This window comes from Anolis sagrei, chromosome Y (genome assembly GCF_037176765.1).
Source record: "Anolis sagrei isolate rAnoSag1 chromosome Y, rAnoSag1.mat, whole genome shotgun sequence".
Lineage (NCBI taxonomy): Eukaryota > Metazoa > Chordata > Lepidosauria > Squamata > Dactyloidae > Anolis > Anolis sagrei.
This window is the reverse complement of record NC_090035.1, coordinates 59,536,971-59,559,737: the sequence shown is the minus strand read 5'-3', so window position 1 is coordinate 59,559,737 and position 22,767 is coordinate 59,536,971. Positions and strand designations below refer to the sequence as shown.

The 22,767-nt window shown below is 43.7% G+C and overlaps 1 protein-coding gene across 1 annotated transcript in view; it reads right to left on the bottom strand.

Moving 5' to 3' along the window:
• LOC137095330 (zinc finger and BTB domain-containing protein 7A-like) overlaps positions 1-11,822 on the bottom strand; it is a 155,925-nt gene extending 144,103 nt beyond the window's left edge. The window contains exon 1 of the mRNA XM_067461840.1: positions 11,672-11,822. The gene's annotated coding sequence lies outside the window, so the exon portion shown is untranslated. The remainder of the gene's footprint in view (positions 1-11,671) is intronic.
• Between the last annotated feature and the right edge of the window lie 10,945 nt (positions 11,823-22,767).

Here is a 22,767-nt window from a genome sequence, read left to right as displayed (position 1 = left end):
CCTTTATTGGTAATTGGATGAATGTTGCTGTGGTTTCAGAAAGTGAGTGAAGGTACTTCAAGTCCCATCATTCATGGTCCACCATCCTCCAAGCACAGCAGGATGTAGAGTGGGTGATGGGGGCTCTGTGTGCCAAGTGTGGTCTTTATTTGTCATTGCATAAGCGTCAGAGTGGTTTCAGTAAGTGAATGAAGTTACGTCAAGTCCCATCATCCATGGTCCATCCTCCTCCAAATGGCACCAGGTTGTAGAGTGGGTCATGGGGACACTATGTGCCAAGTTTGGTCTTGATCAGTCATTGGATGAGGGTCGCAGCAGTCTCGGGAAGTGAGTGAAGATACTTCAAGTCCCATTATCCATGGCCCATCCTCGAATCTACACCACATTGTAGAGAGGGTCATGGGGGCTCTGAGTGCCAACTTTGGTCTTGATCAGTCATTGAATAAGGGACATAGTGGTCTTGGGAAGTGAGTGAAGTTACTTCAAGTCCCATCATCCATGGGCCATCCTCCCCCAAACTGCAGTAGGAGGTAGAATGGGTCATGAGGGCTCTGTTCTTTATTGTTCTTTGTTGGGGGCTGCATTGGTCTGTGGGATCCAAAACGTTGGAAAATACTACAAATCCCATCATCCTTTGTCCACCCTCCCCCTAACCGCACCAGGACGTAAAGAGTGTCATGGGGGTTATGTGTGCCAAGTTTGGACTCCTTCGGTCATGGTTGTGGGTTGCAGTGGTCTTTGAAAGCTCGTGGACCATCATCCATGGTCTGCCTTCCTCCAAACTGCAGTAGGATGTAAAGTGGGTCATGGGGGCTCTGTGTGCCAAGATTGGTCTTTTATCGGTCTTTGTTGGGGGCCACAGGGGTCCATGAGAACCAAACTGTTTGAAAGTACTACCAATTCCATAATCTGTGATCCAGCATCTTCCAAACAGAAGCAGGATACAGAGTGGGACATGGGAGCTCTGTGTGCCAAGTTTGGTGCAGGTGTGTCACCCGTGTTGGTCACAGTGACCTGTGAAAGTGGCAGCCAATCAGAAAGCTGCCACAAACTCCTCCACCCTACGTCCTTCCTCTGTCCGCCATATACAAACACTGACTTTTATTATATATTAGCTTGGGGACCCGGCACTGCCCGGGTTATAAGAGAAAGTGGGTAATCGCGGTTCTGTATGCCAAGTTTGGTCTTTATTGGTCATTGGACAATGGCTGCATTGTTTTCAGGAAGTGAGTAAAGGTACTTGATGTCCCATCATCCATAGTCCACCCTCCTCCAAACAGCAGCAGAATATAGAGTGGGTCATGGGGGCTCTGTGTGCCAAGTTTGGTCTTTATCAGTTATTGGATTAGGGTCTCAGTGGTCTCAGAAAATGAGTGAAATTACTGCATGTACCATTATCCATCTCCAATTTTTTCCAAACGACACTAGGATGTAAAGTGGGTCATGTGAGGTCTATGTGCCAAGTTTAGTCTTGATCAGACATTGGATGAGATTCGCAGGGGTCTCAGAATGTGTGTGAAGGTACTGGAAGTCCCATCATCCATGGTCAACCGTCCTCCAAAACTGCAGCAGGATGTAGAGTGGGTCATGGGGGCTCTGTGCCAAATTTTGTCTTGATTGGTCATTAGATGAGTTTTGCAGCGTTCTTGGGGAGTGGAGGTACTTGAAGTCCCATCATCCATGGTCTGTCCTCCTCAAAAGTGCATCAGGATGTAGAGTGGGTCATGGGGACTCTGTGTGCCAAGTTTGGTCTTGGTCAGTTATTGGCGAGGGTCTCAGTGGTCTCAGGAAATGAGTGAAGTGACTGCAAGTGCCATCATCCATTGCCAAATTCTTCCAAACTACACCAGGAAGTAGAGTGGGTCATACAGGCTCTCTGTGTGAATTGTGGTCCTGATCCATCGTTGGCAGTTGTAATGGTCTTAGGAAGGGAGTGCAGGTATTGCAAATCCCATCGTCCATGGTGCATCCTCCTCCAAATTGCAGCAGGATATAGAGTGCGTCATGGAGACTCAGTGTGCCAAGTTTAGTCTTTATCGGTAATTGGATGAGGGTCTCAGTGGTCTCAGGAAATGAGTGTGACTGAAAGTGCCATCATCCATTGCCAAATTCTTCCAAACCGCACCAGGATGTAGAGTGGGTCATGCGGGCTCTCTGTGTGAATTGTGGTCCCTCATCCATCATTGTTGGCAGTTGTAATGGTCTTAGGAAGGGAGTGCAGGTATTGCAAATCCCATTGTCCATGGTGCATCCTCCTCCAAACTGCATCAGGATGTAGAGTGCGTCATGGAGACTCAGTGTGCCAAGTTTGGTCTTTATCGGTCATTGGATGAGGGTTGCAGTGGTCTCAAAAATTGAGCAAAGGTACTGTAAGTCCCATAATCCATGGTCCATCCCCGGCCAAACCACACCAGGATGTAAACTGGGTAATGAGAGGTTTATGTACCAAGTTTGGTCCTGATCTGTCATTGGATGAGGTTAACAGCGGTCTCATAATGTGAATGATGGTACTGCAAGTCCCATCATCCATGGTTCATCCTTCTCCAAACTGCAGGATGTAGAATGTGTCTTGCAGGCTCTGTTTCCCAAGTTTGGTCTGTATTGGTAATTTTCTGATTCAGCCCCTGACCTTTTCCTTTCCTCTCTTTGTCATCTCGGAATCTTGGAATTGAGGCTGGCTAATCAGAGAGCATATGCAAATTTCCTTCTCTCATGTCCTTGTTTCTGTGATGAACCCTTTTCTCCACCAGGGGCTCCTATTGAAGCTGGCCAATCAGAGACCATATGCAAATAGCACCACAGTGGCAGCCAATCGGAATCTTGGGACTTTCAGGCTGGCCTATTCGAGACCATATGCAAATAGCACCACAGGGCAGCCAATCAGAAAGCTGGCACATACCCAGTTGCACCGCCACACATCCGTCGCATACAAACTTTGACTTTTATTATATACATAGACTAGCTTGGGGACCCAGCACTGCCCAGGTTATTTGAGAAAGCAATTGTGTATCAAGGTTGGTCGTTATCAGTTATGTATATGGCTCGCAGTGGTCTCAGGAAGTTTGTGAAGGTACTGCGAGTCCCATCATCTGTGGTCTATCCTCCTCCAAATTGCACCAGAATGGAGAGTGGGTCTTGCGGGCTCTTTGTGCCAAGTTTTGTTCTTGATCAATCATTGGATGAGGTCCACTGGATGTCCTGGAACAAGAAGCATAGTCTAGGTAGAATATTCATTTTTATTGTGGCTATTCGTCCTAGGAGAGAGAAAAAGAACTTACAAATTGGAATGCTGAACTTACGAGATTTATTTGGAGAGGAAAGAAACCTAGAATAAAGATGAAAAATCTACAAGACACTAATCAAAGAGGAGGACTGGCTCTCCCAAACCTAAAATTATATAGAGAAGCAGCTATACTGCATTGGCTAAAAGAATGGATTCATCTTGACAACCAAAGTCACATAACTCTTGAAGGAGATACTTTAAAATTTGGCTTACATGCTTACTGAATTTATGGAAAAGTGGCAGAAGATCCAATTTTTAACAAACACCCAATTAGGAAAACCCTGATGAAAATTTGGAACAAGTATAAAAAAACATTTTATACAAAAATACCACAATGGATCTCGATCCAGGAAGCTTTCAAACAAAGTCGAAAGCCTAAAGGTAGTAAAAGATGGCCAACATATGTGGAAATACTCAAGAAATCACAAGGTAACCTCCAATTGAAAACACTGACAGAAATAAACCAACAAGGCTATAATATGAACTGGTTTGAATATGCACAAATATACCACCAGTATCAAAAAGATGTGCAGACAGGATTTGAACTAGAAAAGACAGATTTTGACAAGATACTACCATCAAGAAATAAACAACTCTCTAAGCTTTACAACCTCTTGTTAAAATTGCATACAGAAGAGAATATATCAAAGATTGTATGGTAAAATGGGCCAAAAACATTGTAAACGCGATCAGCTTAGATAATTGGGAATATCTCTGGAGTGTAAAAATTAAAATTTTCAGAAGCTATTCACTTCTGGAAAATTTCTATAAAATGTTTTATCAGTCCTATATGACACCTGCTGAATTAGCCAAAATGCAGCCACAATTAAAAAACACTTGCTGGAAATGTAAACAAACAACAGGATCATTTTTCCATATGTGGTGGTCCTGCAAAAAGACAAAAAGCTTTTGGATTAGGGTCCATAAAATTATTGAAAAAATATTAAAGCTAAAAATACCTATGCATCCAGAAATATTCCTACTGGGAATAACAGACAGATCACTGCTGAAGTCACACGACAAACTCTTCACCTTGATGGTAACTGCTGCAAGAATTGTTTACGCACAAGCCTGAAAATGGGAGGAAACACCGGAAATGGAGGAATGGATCGTGAAAGTGGCGGAAGTGGCAGAGATGGACATTCTGATGGCATATCTGCAGTCAAAAGACCCTTCAGAATTTAGGAAAGATTGGGAACCCTTCAAAAGGTTTTTAGAAGGAAAGGCTATTTCAACATGGGGATTCCAAGACTGACTAATACAAAATCCTGATTTTCATCAAATAGTTTGACTTCCTTCTGAAGAAAGAAATGATGGGGAATCCTTTGTTGCTCTTTTGGTGTGACTTCCTTTTCCATGGTATATGTGTTATGGTGGAACTTCTGAGATATGAATACTTTGTGGATATTTAGAAAAGGGATTATGTATAGTTGTCAAGAAAAGAAAGTGAAGGGAGAAAGGGGGGGGAAGAAAAGGGAAAGAATTAAAAAAAAGAAATATGTAATACTATGTGGACAAGCTGGAATGCTATAAAATAGAAACAAACGATTCCTGGAAAAATTAAATATGTTGGCATAATGCTAATGAAACATTTGATTATGATTTTGGACATCTTTCAATTTACGCAAATTGGGTTTTTGCAATTGTCCATGCCTGTGATTGACAAGACAAAATATCTAGGGATAATATTCACGGCCAAAAATGCGCAATTGGTAAAGAACAACTATGAAAAAAAATTGGCAGAAATTAAAGTAAGAATGAAGACATGGGAACACCTGAACCTTTCCCTGCTAGGGAGAATATCTGTTGTGAAAATGAGTATATTGCCGGAAGTTTTCTACTCCAGACCCTACCAATACTGAAGTCTAAAGCAATGACAAAGAAATGGCATAGAGACATAGCGAAATTCATCTGGAAGGGGAAAAAACACAGAATAAATTTCAAGAACCTAACAGACGATAGAAAAAGAGGAGGACTTGCTCTACCTGATCTACAACTCTGAGGTGGCTGCCCTGGAGTGGATAAGGGATTGGACAAGTCTGGAGAAGGAAAAACTACTGGCCCTGGAAGGGTTTGATCTAGTCCAGGGATGGCATGCCTATCTCTGGAGGGGAAAGGCAAAAAAGAAAGAAACTTTAGAAACCATTCTATAAGGACCGGGTTCATCCAAGTATGGGATAGATATAAGGAAAGATTATATACAAAGACACAATTTTGTTTCTTGCCCAATGAGGTTGGTCATCTAAAAGAACTACCCCGAGAAAAATGGCTAATATATAAACAACTAGTAAAGATAAATACACAAGGAGTATCGCTCAGATCACAGGAGGAATTAAGACTAATGGATCCAACGCTCTCAGGGTTTCATTACTTTCAAATTAGAGAGAACTTTAATATAGACTGTAAAGTGGCTTTGAAACAAAAGAAAGATTCTGGGACAAGATAATAAAGATAGACACAAAGTTAATAAGCAGAATTTATAAACATTTATTAATATAGAATACAGAAACTGAACAGGTAAAAGAAAATATGCTGAAGTGAGCTAGAGATGTAAATCGATCAATATCCATGACAGAGTGGGAAGGAATATGGCTTAAAAAAACTAAAATATACGTATGCAGTAGAACTGAAGGAAAACTGGTATAAGCTATTTTACAGATGGTATTTGACACCAGAAGTATTGGCAAAAATCAGAAAGGGAAGAATTAAAGAAAAATGTTGGAAGTGTGAGAAAAAGATCGGTAGTTTCATCCACATGTGGTGGAAATGTAAGAGTTAAAAACTTTTGGTATCAAATAGGGAAACAAATAGAGACAATCTTACAGATGAGAATTGACTTAAAACCTGAAGCTTTCCTACTAGGAATTACAGACATCAAATGGATAAGAACACAGACAAGCTTTTTTTCTACATGACAACAGCGGCTAGGATTATTTTAGCCAGAGTATAGAAAACAAAAGAAATACCCACAACAGAACAATGGAACTTGAAAGATATACTGAACATGGATAGACTCAAAGAATGGCACTAAATAACGGGGCCAGCCAAAGAACAGATTGGACAATTTTTTTGGAATACATCAAAAAAGAAAATAAAGAGATTTATATTAGTGAACTATAAAAAAAAGTCTCAAAGGAAGTACTAAGGAGAAAACGGAGACAAAAAAATAAAGCAATATAAAATGAGTAGATCATTAGCGAATGATATGATCTTCAGTCTGGGGAGATCTGGAAGTTTATTCTTAAATAAATGTCCTTTTTTCTTTTTCTTTTTTGGTGTTTGTACCCTACACTTTTTTTTCCTCTTTCACTTCTCCTCTTTCTTTACTTTCCTCTTTGGATTGTTCTCACTCTTTTTATATAAAACAAGGGGAAAAAATGAAGACGTGTATCAAATATCCTGATCATTTGCAGAAGCTCCTACACTTTGGGAGCGGAATGTATTCTCAATAAAAATATATACAAAAAAGAGAGAGAGATCATATGCAAATAGCACCACAGCGGCAGCCAATCAGAATCTTGGAACTTTCAGGCTGGCCAATCAGAGACCATATGCAAATAGCACCACAGTGGCAGCCAATCAGAAAGCTGGCACATACCCGGTCGCACCGCCACACTTCCGCCGCATACAAACCTTTACCTTTATATACTATTATATACTATTATATACTATTATACTAGCTATTATACTATACTATATACTAGCTTGGGGACCCGGCGCTGCGTGGGTTATTAGAGAAAGTGCGTAATGGCAGTTCTGTATGTCAAGTTTGGTCTTTATTGGTCATTGGATAACGTCTGCATTTTTTCAGGGAGTGAAGGTACTTGATGTCCCATTATCCATGGTCCACCCTCCTCCAAACAGCAGCAGGATATAGAGTGGGTCATGGGGATTCTGTGTGCCAAGCTTGGTCTTTATCAGTCATTGGATGAGGGTGGCAGTGGTTTCAGTAAGAGAGTGAAGGTACTGCAAGTCCCATCATCCAAATTCCATCTTCCTTCAAACTGCAGCAGGAAGTAGAGTGGATCATGGGGGCTCTGTGTGCTAAGTTTGGTCTTGATCAGTCATTGGATTAGGGTCGCAGTGGTTTCAGTAAGTGAATAAAGGTACTGCAAGTCCCATCATTCATGATCCACCTTCCTCCAAACTGAAACGGTATGTAGATAGGGTCATGGGGGCACTGTGTGCCAAGTTTGGTCTTTATTGGTAATTGGATGAGGGTTGCCGTGGTCTCAGGAATTGAACAAAGGTACTGCAAATCCCATATTCCATGGTCCATCCCTGGCCAAACCACACCAGGGCGTAAAGTGGGTCATGAGAGGTCTATGTGCCAAGTTTGGTCCTGATCAGTCATTGGATGAGGTCAACAGTGGTCTCAGAATGTGAGTGATGATACTGCAAGTCCCATCATCCATTGTCCATCCTCCTCCAAACTGCAGTAGGATGTCAAGTGGGTCTTCTAGGCTCTGTGTGCCAAATATGGTCTGCTTTGGTAATTTTCTGACTCAGCCCCTGGCCTTTTCCTTTTCTCTCTTTGTCATCTCGGAATCTTGGAATTGAGGCTGGCTAATCAGAGACTTCTCTCATCACTTCTCTCATGTCCCTGTTTCTGTCATGAACCCTTTTCTCCACCAGCTGAAGCTGGCTAATCAGAGACCATATGCAAATAGCACCACAGTGGCAGCCAATCGGAAAGCTGCCACAAACTCCTCCACCCTACATCCTACGTCCTACATCACATACAAACTTTGACTTTTATTATATACATATAGATAGATAGATAGATAGATATAGATAAATAGTTATAGATAGATATAGATATAGATAGATATAGATAGATATAGATATATAGATGTTCTTTTGTTTATGTTTTAATTTGGTTAGTTTAATTTGTAGTTATATGTTATTGTCTTGCTATTATCTGGTTTTCAAATGTATATATGGCATTGAATTTTGTCTTTATAATATTATTATTTGGCACCTATAGAAGATAATGGTAATATTAATAGTATTATTTGACTCCTAATGAGGATAATATTTGACACATAAAGAAAATAGTAATTTGCATTACTATTTGGCTCCTAAAGAGGACAGTGATAATATTAATAGCCTATTGTTATTATTTGAAACACAAGATGAGTCCACAGCAGACAAGATTACTCTGCTGGCTGTTGTATTGGATCACACGTCGGACACTTCCCAAGTGTATAGGACTGTGTGATGTATCCGCGAATAATGTGTGCAGATCCCAGTAAGGTGGCCTTTTGCAGCTGGCAGATGGTAATTTTGCCAACACCAATTGTGTTCAAATGCAGACCAAGGTCTTTAGGCACTGCACCCAGTGTGCCAATCACAACTGGGACCACCTTGACTGGCTTGTGCCAGAGTCTTTACAGTTCAATCTTTAAATCCTCAACCGTGTCAGCTTTTCCAGTTGTTTCTCTTCAATCCTGCTATAGCCCAGGATTGCAACATCGACAATCCATACTTTGTATTATTATTATTAGGCTCATTTCCTCCTTTCCTCCATTACATAAGCTTTCTGCTCAGCTATCCTGCTAATTTACCACTTTCCCCCATTATTCATTATTATAGGATATTATTATTATTATTACTATTATTAAACTTTATTTGTACCCTGCTAGCATCTCCCGAAGGACTCGATGCGGCTTACACAGGCCAAGGCCTCAACACGCCTTGGATACCTTCTATTGTTATTCAATGAAATCGAATTCCTCACTTTCGGAGAGGAAGCAGACTGCAGAGATGAAACTATCCTGGTTTGGCTGCTTTTGAGTATGGATTTCACTTCCATGGAAGACCTATTCACAATCAAGTCTTCAAAATGCGTAGTGGTCTCCAGCCGGCCTCGGCTGTCCTTGACAGGAGCCTATGGCCCGACTGAGGATGCAGGTGAGGCCTGACTGGGCCCCGCCCGGGCCTTGCGCTAGGCCTCGCACCCAGGGCCGCGCCTGGGGACCCCGCCCCTGGGGGTGGCCCCGCTCGCGCTCTCCTCAGCCGCCTCGCCTGCCCTTTTCTAACTCCTCCCGCCTCCTCTAAGTGCCGCCATGGCCCACGGAGGTAAGCCGACTCACCATTGGCCCGCGCCGGCATCAGCCTGCGATACCACCCCGTCCCAGTGCACCTCGGGAGAGGTAGTCCCCACTGCCATAACAGCTGCAGACCAGGCCGCACCCGTGGACTACAACTCCCAAAAATGCCTTTTCCCCAATAACACATAGCTAGGACAACGAATGCACGCAGCAGGAGGCAGCACCCTCTTAGGCCCCTTCGTCAACAAGGAGAATAATATAACTCAATAATAATAATAATAATAATAATAATAATAATAATGCAAAATAAAGAAGGACCCTTGACATCCATGTATTTCCAAACTAGGCTGCTGTCAATGGGAATGTCAAGCCACCCAGGGCATGGGACTTAATGCCAGTAAAATAAAACAATATAATAATAATAATAATAATAATAATAATAATAATAATATTTTGGAGCATAACACTCCTGACCTCACAATCGTCCTAAAAAACAAAGTATGGATCATCGATGTTGCAGTCCCAGATGACAGCAGGATTGCAGAGAAACAACTAGAAAAGCTGATGCGATATGAGGATTTAAAGATCAAACTGCAAATACTCTGGCACAAGCCAGTCAAGTTGGTTCCAGTGGTGGTCGGCATACTGAGTGCAGTGCCTAAAGACCTTGGCCTGCACTTAAACACAATCGGTGCTGACAAAATTACTATCTGCCAGCTGCAGAAGGCCACCTTACTGGGATCTGTGCACATTATTCACTGATACATCACACACAGTCCTAGACACTTGGGAAGTGTCCGACGTGTGATCCAATTCAACAGCCAGCAAAGTGTCTGCTGTGGACTCATCCTGTTGTGTTATATTGTCTTATAACAATATATAACTAAAATAAAACTTAAAAATAATATTGTACCAAAGTATAATATAATACAAATAAAACAAAATTAATTGTAATACAATGAAACATAAAAATAGTATAATAACATATAAGAATAAGAATAATAAAATACAATAATAAAAATAAAATAAAATAAATAATAATAATAATATACATAAAATAGTAAAAATAAAACAAAATAAATAATATAAAACACTATATTTTAAAACACCTGTCTCCTGGCTGTTGCTTACTACTTGCCCCCTCAAGAGGAGAAGGAGGAAATCCTCCTGCTTCTCCCCTCTCCCTCCCCCCCCCACCACCCTCAAACCAGTTAAGAGGAGAAAGGGGACTAAGGAAGAGACCTTAAAAACACCTGTCTCCTGGCTGATGCTTATTATTTCTGTTGCAGTTTTATATTGTATTTAATGTTTTTATGTGCATTTTGATATTATGTATATTACTTGTTGTCTGTAAACCGCCTTGAGTCACCGAAAGGCTGAGAAAGGTGGTATACAAATACAGTAAGTAAATAATAACTTAAATATATATAGATATAGATACAAACATAATATAAATAAAATGTAAATAATAATAAAAAACACCAAAAAACGCCTTCCCACCTCCTTTCACCCTTTTCCTCATTAAAGAAGCATCAGCCCCAATTCATTGGTACACTTAGTCCTCCCAAGGACCTAGATCTAACAATAATAATAATAATAATAATAACCGCATTAAATAGAACAAAAACACGAGATCCAGGTGATAGTATGATAGCTGGGAAGTTCCAAGCGTTACGCACATTCCGTAGATGCGGCTGTGAATAAGGGAAGGGGAGAGTGGAACACTGAGGAGGGCAGGAATATACTTCTATTTGGTGGAAGGATAGAAAGGAGGGGATTAGGGTTAGGATAAAGTTTAGGGTAAGGCTTAGGGTTTGGGGTAGGGTTTGGGGTAGGGTAAGGATTAGGATTAGAATTAGGTTTAGGGGTTAGGTTTAAGGTAAGGTTTAGGGTTTGGGTTAGGCTTCGGATTAGGGTTAGGCTTAGGGCAGGCATGTAGCGGGGGGGGGGCTTGGGAGGGGCTTCAGCCCCCCCCCCCCCAATTCTCATGGTGGTCCGCGAGAAGGCCTTACTGAATTTTTACATTCCTTCTATATCTGTGTTCCGTTCTGCGTTGCGCAAAACAGCGCTCTCAAAGGAGCGAAGCGGAAAGAGCATAAGACTAAGAGCTTCCGGACCCAGCTTTCATACTATTACTCAAATCCATCTCCTTTCACCTTTACCAATCACTTCCTTCTTAAAGGAGAAGAAGCAAAACTTACACATTGGAAGTCTCAATCCTCTTTAAGACCCATCACTAATGATGATGATGGGGCAAAGCTAGGAAGCTACCCATGCCCAAGCTAAATAAGAGTTCACATCATGGAAGGAAGAGGAAGAATAGAAAGGTTCTTACCTGGTTGCTTTCGGGCGGGGGGACAGGAGGGGGAAAAGGGGGGCCTAGAGTTTGGGGAGTCAATTCTTCTTGCTCTTCTCTTCCCTCCTTTCCTCCCTACTGTAACAGCCCCGTATGCTGCTTACTGTGAACTCCCCTTCCTGGTTCCAACTCTCGGGGTAAGGAAAGAGGGAGGAAACATAAAGGGGAAGGGACCCTTTCGCTCTCCCTCCCGCCCTCTTAAAGGGCCAGGAGCCCTAAAGCCACACAGCCAAAGTCAACCCAAAGGCACCCTTGGATCACTTTTCTTTGTTGAGAGCATATTATAGATTGTATTGTCAAAGGCTTTCATGGCCGGAATCACTGGGTTGTTGTAGATTTTTTTTTTTGTCGTGTCAGGAGCGACTTGAGAAACTGCAGGTTGCTTCTGGTGTGAGATAATTGGTCACCTGTAAGGATGTTGCCCAGGGACACCCGGAGTTTTGATGTTTTATCATCCTTGTGGGAGGCTTCTCTCATGTCCCGGCATAGGAGCTGGAGCTGACAGAGGGAGCTCTGTTGTAGATCAGGCAGTAACTTACTTACGTACTTAGGCAATCCCTCGTTGTCCGGGTAGGATAGTCTTCCAAAATCAGTGTACTGATGGGTCTATAGGTGGCTGTGGAACCCTATTCTTCTCCTGCAGTGAGGGCATTGGTTTCTAGGTGGTTTCTAGGTGGAAGGCAGTCTCGGTCAGGGTTGGCTTCATGCGCCTTCCTCTTAGCATGTTTCTCTCTTTCGGCCTCCATTCCTGCCTCTTCAAATTCTACAGTACTGCTGGTCACAGCAGACCTCCAGCTGGAGCGCTGAAGAGCCAGGGCTTCCCAGTTCTCAGTGTCTATGCCAGAGTTTTTAAGGTTGGCATTGAGCCCATCTTTAAATTTCTTTTCCTGTCCACCAATAGAGTAACTGCTTTGGGAGACGGTGGTCAGGCATCAGTACAACATGGCTGGTCCAGCAGAGTTGATGGCGGTGGACATCACTTCAATGCTGGTGGTCTTTGCTTCTTCCATTTGTCCGTTTGTCTTCCCAAGGGATTTGCAAGATTTTCTGGAGGAGTTGCATGTGATGTCTGTACACAGTCCACGTCTCGCAGGCATATAGCAGGGTTGGGAGGACAGTAGCCTTATAAACAAACACCTTGGTATCCCTACGGATGTCCTGTGCTTCATTCGGGGAAAAACTGCACTCGCAGAGCTCAGGTGCTGTTGCATTTCAGTGTAAATGCTGACTTTTGTGGAGAGGTGGCTGCCAAGGTAGCAGAAATGATCAACATTTTCTAATGTTATACCATTAAGCTGTATTTCTGGCATTGGAGAGGGATTGGCTGGTGACTGTTGGAAGAGCACTTTGGCTTTCCCGACGTTCAATGATAGGCCGAGCTTCTCCTATGCTTCTGCGAAGGTGTTTAGAGTGGCTTGTAGATCTTCTTCTGAATGTGCACAGACAACATTGTCATCAGCATACTGGAGTTCTTACAGATATTGTTATAACTTTGGTTTTGTCTTTCAGTATGCTTAGGTTAAATAGCTTCTCTCCAATAACACAGATATCTATAAATCAGTTGTAAATAAGCAATTGTCCTATTTAAATAAGCTTCAACATCAGAAGTCCAAAAAAAGTACTGTAAATGAAATTTAAGAACCTGTTTCATAGCTAAAAACACAGCAAAAGATCTTAAATATTTGCAAGTTTAAGTAACTTCAATAGTGAAACGCACAAAATATATACGGTTTACAACATAATTTCATAGGACATATATATCAATGAATATATCAAACTTAAAGGCAGTTCACATTGTGTTTAGTACATTTGAGAATATGTCCATAATGTTACAACAAAAGTTCACGTTGTATTCCACAAACTTGAGAGTATCATCCCACAAGGATGATAAAACAGGTCGTGTTGCTTTCAGCCAATTCGGGAGTCCACAACAAGGTTCCCCGGGTGCTTTTGTGTCCTTGTTTCAAGAACAAAATTCTCTTCTTCAGGTTTCTTTCATTAAATCAAAGGTAATAATACTTCTGTGGTTTTTACTAAATTTAGAGAGGACAAAATAATAGATATGCTATTTTGAAAATTCTTATATAAACAAAACAAGGAATTTACCGTAAAAACCGGCATACTAGACGACTTTCTAAGCCAAGAAAATCATCTTAAAAGTGGGGGGGGGGGGTCATCTTGTGTGCCGGCTATAAGTTCCACCACTTGAGGATGCCGAGAGCGAGGGACGCGTGCAGCCATGAGAGGCCAAAGGGAGCCTGCTGGTATCGCAGCTCAGCTGGCCATCACTCCTGGCAGACATGCTGATCCTCCTCCTCCTCCCCCCCTCACTATCCCCAAGCAGCGCAGCCTGCTACTCTTGCCCTTGCACAAGGCCAGCTGGCCATCACCCCAGCAGCACTGCCACTCCTCCTCCTCCCCGTCCTCCTCCTGAAGGAAAAAGGGGCAGAAGAGGCTGCCCTCAAGCCTTCCATTCCCGGCCTCTTTCTCCCTCTCCTCTCCTTCCTCAAACAGTGCTACTCAAGGAGAGTCAAAACAAAGGCACCTCCGAGAAAGTCCTGCTGGAGAAACTTCTTCTTTCTCCCTCCCCTCTTTGGGGTTTCTTTCCTGTCTCTGTGCTCAGCTCCCTCTGAAAGAACAGCCGCTCTTAAGTTTTAAAAGTTTTAAATAGCCTGCAGAGGGAGGAAGAAAAAGGTCTCTTTCCCCCGTTTTGTTTTGTTTCTGCAGCCAAGAACAAAGCAGCCTTAAAGGGGAAGTCCCAGTGCAAGGGCCATCTACTCTTAAAGGGGAATCCCCCCTCCCCAAAAAACTGCCACAGATTCAGTGCCATGGAGTCACAGGAGTTGTAGTTTTACAAGGTCCTTAGCCTTCCCTGTTTAAGAGAGCCAGTACCATACCAAACTACAAGTCCCTGTTTTCTATCAGATTGTTTTGAATTTCAACTCCCACAATTCCTAACAGCTACTGGCTGGGTTGCTGTGAGTTTTCCAGACTGTATAGCCATGTTCCAGAAGTGTCCTCTCCTGATGTTTTGCCCAGATCTATGCCAGGCATCCTTGGAGGTTGTGAGGTCTGTTGGAAACATGGCAAGTGGGGTTTATATATCTGTGGAAAGTCCAGGGTGGGAGAAAGAACTCTTGTCTGCTTGAGGCAAGTGGGAATGTTGCCATTGGCTACCTTGATTAGCATTGAATGGCCTTGCAGCTTCAAAGCCTGGCTGCTTCCTGCCTGGGGGAATCCTTTGTTGGGAGGTGTTAGTTGGTCCTGATTTTTTATTGTCTGGATTTCCCCTGCTTTTGAGTGTTGTTTTTTATTTACTGTCCTGATTTTAGAGGAGTATTTTTAATACTGGTAGCCAGATTTTGTTCATTTTCATGGTTTCCTCCTTTCTGTTGAAATTGTACACATGCTTCTTGTGGATTGCAATGGCTTCTCTGTGGAGTCTGACATGGTGGTTGTGAGAGTGGTCCAGCATTTCTGTGTTCTCAAATACTGACTGTTAGGAATTGTGGGAGTTGTTGAAGTCCAAAACACCTGGAGGGCTACAGTTTGCCCATGCCTGATTTAGATCTATCTCAAAATGGGTATATTCATCAAACCCTTTGGGCATGACCTTGGAAATATCTGGCTGCAGGGCAAAATGTTCTCACATGTTGGGTTTTGGAAGCTGCAAAAGATGGCTTTATGACAACTTCTGTCCCCTCAGCTTACCACTAGCTGCATTTCCCTCTCCTGGCTTATACTCGAGTCAATAAATTTTCCCAGTTTTTGGTCGTAAAATTAGGTGCCTCAGCTTATATTCGGGTCAGCTTATACTCGAGTATATATGGTAACTAGAACTGGATGGCCACCTGTTGGGGAGGCTTGCATTGTGTCTTCCTGCCTGGCAGGAGTGAGTGGATTGGAATGGATGGCCATTGGAGTCCCAACTCTAGCGTTCTGTTGTTGTTATTGTTAAGCAGAGTTGTATGGCCACCTGTTAGGAAGGCTTGCATTGTGTCTTCCTGCCTGGCAGGAATGGGGTTGGACTGAATGGTCATTGAAGTCCCTTCTATTATTGTTGTTGTTGTTATTGCTATTATTAAGTAGAACAGGATGGCCATCTGTCGGGAGGGCTTGGACATGTGTTCCTGTCTGGCAGAATTAGGGTTAGACTGGATGGCCATTGGAGTCCCTTCCAATTCTAGGTTTCCATTATTGTTGTTGTTGTTAGGGAAAGGACATTGGACCCGGCCCTGGTCTTACTCTAGGTAAGGTAAGGTAAAAAATTATAGAACTTTATTACGCTCCATAGACCCACAACTGTTAAATAAATAATAAACATACAGGAGTTTACAGGTGAGGTAAAGGTTTTCTCCTGACGTTAAGTCCAGTCATGTCCAGCTCTGGGGGTTGGCACTCATCTCCATTTCTAAGCCAAAGAGCTGGATACTGCTTTGATAGTCTTGGATTTGAAATCAAATCTGATGTTTTTATTTTTTATTTTGATTTGATATGCGATGGAAGAGGGGTGGTCTTATACAGCGAGTATATACCAAACTCTATATTTTAACTGGAAAAGTTGGGGGTCGTCTTATACGCCCAGTCATCTTATATGCCAGAATATACGGTACTTAAATTAATAGCATCAATGGCTCTGCAAAGAAACTTCAAAATAGTGTAGCCTGCTTCTGCTTTTAATTGCAAGCAATAAGATACAAGAGGTTACTCCCTTTTAAGGATATCAGTTCAGGCATGTAGCCGGGGGGGGGGGGGATGAGGGTCTTCAGCCCCCCCCCCCCCAATTCTCAAAGTAGTCCGAGAGAAGGCCTTACTGGTACGTGGCACAGTGGTGTCCTTGTCCGCGCCTGGGCCCAGGGTACACTCTCTTTCCTTTTCAGTGCCCCTGTTTCAGCCTTTGGTGCTGGAGAGGAAGGGGAGTGCACCGAGAGCCCAGGCACCAAAGAGGATGCCGCCTCACCACAGACCATTCAGAGACCACAAGCCTATGCACTTGGCAGGCCTCTGAGCCTGTGCATTGAAGTCTTGCTGGGAGTGGAGTGAATGGAGCCCCTCTGCTGCCTTCTGGACTCTCTGGATCCAGGTAAACAACAACTCCCATTTGAAAGGGGGCAATAATTCCCCAATCCCTGCCTCTATGCACAATTGGGCACATTGGCTCTATGTGCCAAGTTTAGTCCAGATCCAGCATTGTCTTGGTTCAATACCCCCTGCAACTCCCCATCCAAGGTCAATCACACCCAATCCCCGCCTGTCCTGTATGCACAGTTGGCCATGTTTGTTTATTTATTTATTTATGTATTTATTTACGGCATTTATATGCCGCCCTTCTCACCCCAAAGGGGACTCACAGCGGCTTACAATATACATTTTCATACAATATATTATATTATTAGCATAGTACAATATCAGTACTATGCTAATAATATAATATATTGTATGAAAATTATTATTATTATATTGCGCTATACCATTATATTGTAATATTATTAGTAATATTACATGTAATTAAATATATAATTATAATTATAATATTGAATTATTATTGCCAGTATTATATTGTATTACATTTGGTCCAGATATGATGTTGGCTGCCTTCAGTGCTTTCTGGATCCAGGTAAATAACAACTACCATTTGAAAAGGGCAATAATTCCCCAATCCCTGCCTGTATGCACTGTTGAGAACATTGGCTCTATCTGCAAAGTTTGGTCCAGATTTAGTGTTGGCTTGGTTCAATAACCAGTTTATTATTATTATTATTATTATTATTACACAGTTCTACGTTAAAATGAAGTTTGTTATGCTACCAATATGCTGCCTCCAAACTGCATAGGCAGAATATGTAATTTAGAGCCTATATCTTTAAGAGTACGAGAGGGGTAAGGAGTCCTAGCTTTAGAACTCTTTTAAGATTAGAATTGAAAGGAAGACAACAACTAACATGAAACGAAGCCAAAAGAGCATAACTTCATTCTTTAAAAAGCCCAAAGAGGAAGATATTTCATCTAAAGTTAAAGGTAAGTTAAGTTTTATTCAGAATAAGTGCTGTCGCACGCTGGGCCTGTGCATTAGACTGTACACAGGACATACATTCTCTGTGCCCAACGGGACGCCGGGGCTGCCTCAGAATAAAGGCCCTTAGATTCCCCCAAACAGAGTCTTTAGAATGCTTAAAGTAAATCCAACAAAGTTCTTTATTGATGAAAACAAACAGAAATTGTAGAGTTTTAAAGTATCAGTTCTCTCAAACTTGTCCGCAGGGAACAGGCACTATCTTCTTAACTATAATTAACTAAAGGGGAAATCCTAGCTTCTAATCTGGGCAGTCTGTACTTGCCTCTGTTGACGTGGAGCCCCTGCACCCGGTACCAACTGCGTCTGGTTTCCGTGAGTGACCCTTGTTCCAACAGAGCTTTGTAGACCTCCAGGGAAAAAGAAGGAGTTCAGGTTGCTGTGATGGCCAGCTGGAGTCCCTCAGCCAAGCTGTGGCTGTATGTCTCCTGGCCAAGCCTTAGGGCTGTATAACCCCGGCAAAGCTGCAAAAGACGAAGCTTTTCTACAGGAGCCACTTCGTTCTATGTCCTGTGCGAAAGGCTTCTCTGTGAGAACTAACTCAAAATGGCTTTGTTCCCTCCAAAACTCAAAAAGGGGCGGGATCAGGGAACCTAACTATAACTGGCAGGTGGCTTACCCTATAAATGCAAATTTTAACAGGAAACCCCCTGCTACAAAATCCCAAGCATGGGATTGCACACAAACGTGCAAACACAGCATCTAAATCTGGAGCTCCTGGAACAGCTGTTCCAGAACACTCCTGGCCTAGATTTCTCAATGATGAGAAATCTACACTATAATAAACGGACCAAAACATCGTGAGTCAAATTTTTATACTTTAGAAACATAGCATTTAAAATCTTTCTATACATACCAATCATACGTTCCCACGCACCCCCCCCCCCATGTGAGACGCATGCGGTACATTAAATAGCCATGTAACCTTTTCTGCATTCAAAAGGGCAGAAGTATCTATACATTCAATCACCTCAATGTGAATGGCTCGGATGACTAAACAGGTGAAGATGACTGAAAAGAAATGCCTAGTCTCTCTCCTAATTATCTGAGCTAATTGGATAGCTAGCACAGCAGCACAGAGTCCTAACCTAAGGACAGTGGCGTGAGATGGAGCAATCTTAGCCTTGACCGTAGCAAAACCTAAAGTGCAAGAACTAGAGTCTTTGCATCTGGCATAAGCCACAGCTGCAATAGCTTTCTCTGAAGCATCGCAAAAGACCTGGAGTTCGGTGTGTGAGCCTTGCAAAGGGCTCCTGGCCGTGAATTGACGTGGGATGCTCAGCTGGTGTAAATCTTGAGCCTGAACGATTTGCTGTTTGGTCTTGGGATCACGCTGCATCTTGCATCTTAAAGACTGCAGTCTCCTCTCTGCTATCTGTCTGTTGGGAGGCAGGTAGGCCGGTCTGTTTTGAAGGGCAAAGGGGCGATCCAGTTCCCTTCCTCGCTGAGAGTCACCTCGGAGTTCATGATGTTCAGGGACGCTTGCTCATCTCGGGAGAGCGCTGTATTCTCATCATCCCGGGACACGCCGAAGATGGAAGAGAACTCAGATGAAACTCCTTGGTAGCAAACAGAAATGTGGCTGAGGCAACTTTGCGTGAGGGTGACTCTGCCACAGCTGAGGGTGTTGGGCTGAACTGGACACAAAGAAGATGGAGGATGCATTCTGTCGACACATACAGGTCCCTGTATGGTCCATCCTAATGGAGTCTTCTGTGCCAAAGGCGCACCAGGTCTCTTCTCAGCTCGGATGCTCATCAAGCTGGGGCAGTTGGATCCAATGAGCAGGACTATGTCAATGCCCGGCTCAAAGGGTGGAATGAGGTCCTGTAGTCCTTTCAGGTGAGGATGCGCTTGCATCATCTCTCTGGTAGCAATCTGGTCCTTATTGCGTGGGATGGACGCACACTCAATAAGATCAGGCAACTCAAAACGAATGTCTTTGCCACATGGCGAAATGATAAATCCAGAAGCAACACGGCCCTGTCTTCGTTGTTTGCCCGTACAAGTAGAAATACAATAGTCAATAGTCTTTGCCTGCCCCTTAAAAATTCTGGAGAAGTCAGGGGTGGCCAGGGAACCGTCGCTTTAGTTATCAAGGGCCACGTACATTTTCTTCTTCATCCATGGCTTGCTGGCGGGAAAAACTTCTGCCAAACAAATGGGGTGGCAAATCCTAGTTTTCTTTGGGCTGCCGCACAGCTGTGTGCAGGCCACAGAGGGTGCCTCAGTGCCCGATGAAGGTCCAGCTGAATCTTCTGGGGAGCGTTGACTGGTGGCCCCGGTCTTGACCTTGGAAGGCACAAAATCCTTGTCATGCATGGCTGAGCAATGCTTTTCGTATTGGCAAACCTCGCACTTCACCTTTTCTTTGCATGACTTTGACTGGTGGGGAGTTGCACCGCAGCACCTGAAGCAGATCCTGGACTTCTTGAGGATCTCGACCTTGTCTGCGTGAGGCTTCTTGGCAAACTCCCTGCAGTCGGCCAAACTGTGGGGCTTTGCATGCAGTGGGCACAAGACAACCTTGGGGTCAGCTGGAGATGAGTTGGTTTCCGTGGACTTGACTGTGATGTTTCTTTTGGTGCCACTATCTGCAGGTTTCTTAGGGTCTTTGATGGGCCTGTCCATCCTTGGAGTCCCATAAAGAGTTGGAAATCCCGTCTGTGGGTTGTTGAACTGCATGGCAGCATTTGTAACAAAGTCCACAAGATGGGTGAACGGTGGGTAGACCTGATGGTTGGCCTGTTTGAATCTGAAGACTTCTTTGCCCCACTCTTCTTGTAAGGAGAATGGCAGCTTCTGGATGATGGCAGTTTGGGACAGGTGTTGGTCCAGGCAGGCAAACCCTGGAAGCTGTGGGTTTCCCTTGGCAGACTGAAGCTCAATCAATAAGTCTGACAAGTCCCAAAGCTGCTCAAAGTCCTTAGGTTTGAGCACTGGGAACTTATGAAGTCTGTCCATCAGCGAGGCTTCGATTTGGGTGCTAGTCCCGTAACGCTGATCAAGCCTCGTCCATGCAGTGTCCAACGCTCTGTCTGGTTGATTGATGAGAGCAGAGAAAATCCTTCTCACCTGCTGAGCTGATACTGGACCAAGCCAGGCGATCAAAAGAGTCAATTGTTCCTCAGAGGAGTGTCTTAAACTCTGAATGGCTCGCTGAAAAGTCTTTTTCCAAAGTAGGAAATCTTCTGGCCGGTCAGAGAATTTCTCCACACCTTTGTCCCTCAAATCTTTTCTCGGGTTCCTGAACAAAGACTCAAGCTGCAACTGAGGAGTCTGAAGGAACGAAAGGGATGTTTGGTCAGGGGTAAAGGTGAAGTTCTTCTGAAATTTAGAAGGTCCATTCCAGGGGACACCTGCGGCCTCAGGGATGGGCGAAACCCTGATTTCTGGGCTGGGCTTTGGTGCCTGAGTTGGCGGCTGTGGGCTCCTGGCCCTGAATTGCTCGACCAGCCTGCATGGCGCGATGTCGCTGTCCGCAAGCACCAGGTTGCCATCTTGGAAAGCAACGTGGGCTGGCAGAAGAGGCGTGGTTGGAGGCGTTGGCAAAAGGTTGACATTTTCTTGAGACAATTCTCCTTGCAGCAGCTTTGCCAAGATGTTGGCACAGACCCTCTTCTGTGCTGCCTCCTGCTGGGTGTGCAACAACTTTAGCTTTGCCTCTAACTCGGTTTGCGCCTGCTTCTGCTTTTCTCTAACTCTAGTTGAGCCCGCTTGAAGTTCAGGCCTAGATCTGCCGCTGCTGCCTCAGCTTCAGCTTCGAGAATTTTTTGCTGCAGTTCCATCCGCTTGGCTTCTTTGTTGTAAAGGGCCGCCATCGATGAGGAGCTGCTTCTGGAGACAGACGATCCTGACGCAGAGCCATGTCTGCTGCTATGCTTCCTGCTGGTGTGGTTGTGCTTGCTTTGGCCAGAAGCACCTCCCTGACTGCTCTGCACACTTAAAGCCTTTGGGGAATGCTTAAGCGGCTGTGGGATCACACTGCCAACGGGCGAAGCTTGTCCCTTCTGAGGGAGGGATCAAAGTCGACTGCATGAAAACTGTGGAATCTTAAATCATAAGGCTTGCCCTCAGATTTTGGTGAGCTTGAGGTATGAGCCATGATAGCAAATTGCCCAAACAGTATAGCATTACAGGTAAAATGACAATTGGAGCAATCAGTATATCAATAACCAACAGTCAATGGAACACACAATATGGAAATGCAGTAATAAAGCAGTCAGTGAATCAATGCAAGTATAGCAAGCAATATATCAATGCAATTTCAATAGGATTAAGCAAACAGCATAAAAATGCAATTGCAACAACAAATAGAGAAGCAATGTAACAGTGCAATTGGCACACACAAATGGCTTACCACTTTAAGGCAAAGAATAAACATAGCAGACACAATAATTCAAATGCACATTAAACTCCTGCTGAAAAGCTGTAAAAAGCCAAAAGGAGGGTGCAAAACCCTTTTTGCAAGAATCTGGAAGCCAAGCACCAAAGGCTTCTGCAGAGCTGAAAGGGCGGGAAAACCTTGCTTCTGGCTGGAAACTGTAGCAGGACCTAGCAGAGCTTGCTATGTAGATACTTTAGAAAGGGCGGGAAGAATGTTGCAATTCCGTGCAGACCTGCTGTGCAAAAGCTGGAGGAGGAATGTAGCAACATGCAAACTGCTGAGTAGATCTTCAAAAGGATAGGAAGAGAGCTGAAGCAAAGGAGGAGGCTGCCAGCCCCTCCCTTCTGGTCTTTCCAAATGACCGAAAATGAAGAGACGCAGACAGATGGATCCAGGTAATGAAGACTTGAAATGGCTTGTACAGGCTTCTTAAACACTGTTCTGTAGCTGTAAAGTCTTTTTCTCTATTCCCGGGTGGCAGAAGCCACCACCTCCGTCTTTTACTGTGCTGTCGCACGCTGGGTCTGTGCATTAGACTGTACACAGGACATAAATTCTCTGTGCCCAACGGGACGCCGGGGCTGCCTCAGAATAAAGGCCCTTAGATTCCCCCAA